This window comes from Phoca vitulina, unplaced genomic scaffold, assembly GCF_004348235.1.
Source record: "Phoca vitulina isolate PV1807 unplaced genomic scaffold, GSC_HSeal_1.0 scaffold4, whole genome shotgun sequence".
NCBI lineage: Eukaryota > Metazoa > Chordata > Mammalia > Carnivora > Phocidae > Phoca > Phoca vitulina.
This window is the reverse complement of record NW_022589707.1, coordinates 46,431,878-46,436,109: the sequence shown is the minus strand read 5'-3', so window position 1 is coordinate 46,436,109 and position 4,232 is coordinate 46,431,878. Positions and strand designations below refer to the sequence as shown.

At 41.6% G+C, this 4,232-nt stretch overlaps 1 pseudogene; it reads left to right on the top strand.

Moving 5' to 3' along the window:
• The first annotated feature begins 535 nt into the window (after positions 1–535).
• Positions 536–1,528, top strand: LOC116630514 (annotated as a pseudogene).
• The last annotated feature ends 2,704 nt before the right edge of the window (positions 1,529–4,232 follow it).

The following is a 4,232-nucleotide window of genomic DNA, read 5'->3' as shown; positions in this document are numbered from 1 at the left end:
TGGGAAGTCTGCTTCTCCCTCTCCCACTCCCTCTGCTTGTGTTCCCTCTCTCGCTGTGCCTCTCTCTGTCAAATAAATAAATAAAATCTTTAAAAATATATATATTTTTTTAAATTAAAAATACGTTTTTAGAGAAAGTTCCTATAACACTGAGAAACACACCAGAAAGAAAACCATACCTCCATCACCTCTTTGTAATTTCGCTTTGTCCTTTCACATGCGAAAATAAGAAAAGCCTTTCCCTTCTCACCTTTAGGATTGGCAAACGTCTGTAGAAGGCACGATAGTAAGTATCTTAGGCTTTGTGGTCCCGACAGCCCGTCATAGCCACCATAGCACAGAACAGCCACAGATGATCCACAGACCAATGAGCATGGCTGTGGCCCAACAAATTTTTATTTACAAAAATCGGCAGCCAACTGGATTCGGTCCTAGTTTGTCAACTTTTGCCTTACCCCAAACCTCAGAGATCTGCAATAAAAAGTGTGGTGCGAGAGCTTCCTAAAGCGAGCCAACCCAGTCAGCTCCTCTTGAAATGGAGACGGTCACTTCTTCAGACAGGTCCCCAGCTCTGGAAAATGAGCATCCTCAAGAGACCCCAGAATCCAACAAGAGTGTGTATACTTCCTTCATGAAGTCTCATCGCTGCAATGACCTGATTCCCACGAGCTCCGAATTGGTTGTATTTGATACTTCCCTGCAGGTGAAGAAAGCTGTCTTTGCTTTGGTGACTAATGGTGTACGAGCTGCCCCTTTGTGGGATAGTAAGAAGCGAAGTTTTGTAGGCATGCTGGCCATCACCAGTTTCATCCATATCCCGCATTGCTACTCTAAATCAGCCTCGGAGCAGATCTTTGAGCTGGAAGAATACAAGATAGAAACTTGGAGCGAGGTGCACCGACAGGACTCCTTCAAACCACTCACCTGCATTTCTCCTAATGCCAGCTTGTGTGATGTTGTCTCCTCATTAACTTGAAACAAGAGCCACAGGCTGCCAGTTATTAACCCGGAATCAGGCAACACCTTATACATCTTCACTGACAAGCGCATCCTCAAGTTCTTCCAATGGTTTATCACTGAGTTTCCCAAGCCAGAGTTCATGTCTAAGTCTCTGGAGGACCTACAGATTGGTACCTCTGCCAACATTGTTATGGTCCGCACCACCACCGCTATCTATGAGGCTCTGGGCATCTTTGTACAACACCGAGTCTCAGCACTGCCAGTGGTAGATGAGAAAAGGTGTGTGGCGGACATCTACTCCAAGTTTGATGTTATCAATCTGGCAGCAGAAAAGACCTACAACAACCTAGAAGTGTCTGGGACCAAAGCCCTGCAACATCGATCCCATTAGTTGGAGGGTGTCCTCAAGTACTACCTGCATGAGACTCTGGAGACCAGCAGCAACAGGCTGGTGGAAGCAGAACTTCACTGACTTGTTGTGGTAGGTGAGAATGATGTGGTCAAGGGGATTGTATCCCTGCCTGACATCCTGCAGGCCTCGGTGCTCGTAGGAGGAGAGAAGCCCTGAGCTAGGGAAGGGGGGTCAGGCAGCACCAGGGGATATGCCCCACTCACTGCCTGCCCAAGGTTTCTAGGAACCACAGATGAAACCTTGTGAGAAGTGTGACTCTGTTCCCTGCTCGGGAGCTGGGGAAGGTGTGGGGGGAGGAAGGAGAATGGATTTTTAGCTCTCCTTATCCTCACACGTACAGCCTAGCCCATCCTAGCCCCTGCCCTCTTAGATGTAGCCGCCTTTCTGGGTGAGTGATGGGCTCTGTGCCCCTCAGGCCAATTCAGATCTCTGAGAGATCCACAGACCTCACCCAGCTTTTGGCCTCTATCTCTGCCCCTGACTCCATCCTAAGATAATAGCACAAAAAAACTCTTCCTGAAGATATTTTTATTCATCCTGTTTCATGCTGTATGGAGGAGGCTGAGGCCATTTAGTGACATTTCTTCCCATAATGGGAGCAGGGAGGATTGTGGGGAGGAGGGCCTTTGGGTTCCTGTGCTGTGTGCATATGAAAGGAGATGGGGGTTAGGTGGAGGAGGAGTGCAGAGTGATTAGCTGAGGTTATTGCTTTTCATGGCAAACCTAATTAAAATGACAGGAACCTCTTCATGATAAAATAAATAAATAAAAATAAAAAGTGTGGTGCATGTCCAATTTCCTGTTTCAGCTAAGAGTTAAAAGATGCGTAAGAATTTTTCAGGATAGTGGGTCAAGGGAGGAACAATATAATCAAAACAGATTGAAAGTCATGTGCAAAGTTACAGCTATGAAAAAACCAAAAACAATCAATTCATGGACTATTCAGAGAACTGAACTAACCGTAGTTAATACGCTTAGACCTGGTATTTCACAAGCTAAATCAAACTGCTCCTGTGTAATAATAAATTAATGACAATTTTCTATCTTATTGAGGGGGGAGGAGGGTCTTGAGAAGGAATGACTAGAGATATCTCTAGATAAAATTTTAATTTTTCCTCCATTGTGCTTTTGGAGTCTAAGTTACCTATGGGAGGAAGAAATGTTCATACTTCCATTTACAGTCATTCCCTAGTGTTCAGATGTGAATAAAATGAACATAATGACTTTAACATCTTCATTTCCCCCTTGACTCCAAGTACATTTCTAAAGATCTTCTCTGATCTGCCATAGGCTTTAAGTCCACCATGTTTACTCCTGAAACTCCACATCTGTTAGCCTCTGTGACACCTGTTTGTTAGGGTTTTTTGTTTGTTTGTTTGTTTTGTTTCTGTTTTTGTTTCACACACAAGTGAGATGATCTGGAACTTCTGAGTGATTCCTATAGCCCTGCATATCCCTGCTAAGACTTTTTTTCCCAACCACTCCTAAATTTTTCTTCTTCTACCAGTATCCAATTACATAAACAAAGCCAAGTAATGATATATACCACTTACCAAGAAAATTTCTCAATGGGAAAATGATGCAGGGTTGAGTTACATACTTATAACTATGGTAAGTTGAGCAAATCACTTGTGTCTGATCTATAAAATGGATATTTAATTATTTCCTAGGGTTGTGGTATCAAAAAACCACTTGGGTGAAAGCTTGAACCGGTATTCAGCAGGTCATATGTGCTTAATTAATATTAAGCCCCTTCATTCCCATTAATTAATACATACGCCTATTTATAAGTTTAAATAAACCTTCATGTATTTAAATACACCTTCATGAACTGAAATACAGAACATCAGTCTTCATAACTATAGACTTATTTGATGCTGAAAGTAACTGAAATAGTTTGGGTTTTTAAAAATTAAAGTAGCATTTAAATCATCTTGAAGAAAAGGGGGGGAGGGGATGAAGGAGAAATTAAAATAACATTCCTACTCTCGCTTCTCTTGATTTAGTGCTTCATCTTAAGCTTTAACATGCTCATAATTTCTAGTAATATATATTCCGAGCCCAACTTTGTTCTCACTCGTGTTTTTCTCTCTCCTTTCACTCTGCCTTTAACTCATGTTACTTGTTGTATTTTATGTTCATCTGTAAGCTTCCTGAAATCCTTTTTGGAACACAGTGGGGTATAAATAAAATAAAATACTCTGTGTTGGACGTGGCAACTTCAGAAAGAGAGCCCACGGAAATCAATAATTCTTACCGGTGCCTGCAACAGTACAACCCTGCCCTTCGTCTGGGGCTTGTTGGGCAACAAAACCTGCAGTTTGTCTTTTCCTGAACCTTGTTTACTAAATTAAAAAATTAAAATCGCTAACATTTGTCACATCCTTAGTACGTGCTGAATATTAGTCTGAGGACTTTTACCTGTGTTGTTTTCACATAATTTCCCCAACAATTCTAAGAGGCAGGTACTATTTATTATCCCCACAGTACAGCTGAGGAAATGGGTGACAAAGAAATTAAGTAAAAGCTTCTTCAGGTCACACACGTGGTAAATGGCAAGCTGGGATCCCACTGGAGGCAGCCTGACTTCAAAGCCCTTAGCCTTAGCCACTGTGTAATATGACGCTCAGAGGATTTATAAAATACTTGGGAAAGACTTTTACAATTTCTTTCTTTATTTGGTTTTAGTCTCATGGATATTTATAAATCATAGGAAAGACCTTTTTTTTTTTTTTAATAAATCAGTTTACTGCCCTGGAGTGTTATTTCTTGGTCTTTTCTTCAATGTATTTTTCAAAAATTTCAATCCAGACTTTTCATGGCTAGGAAAGAGAGAGAATGAGTGAAAATACCCTGCCCT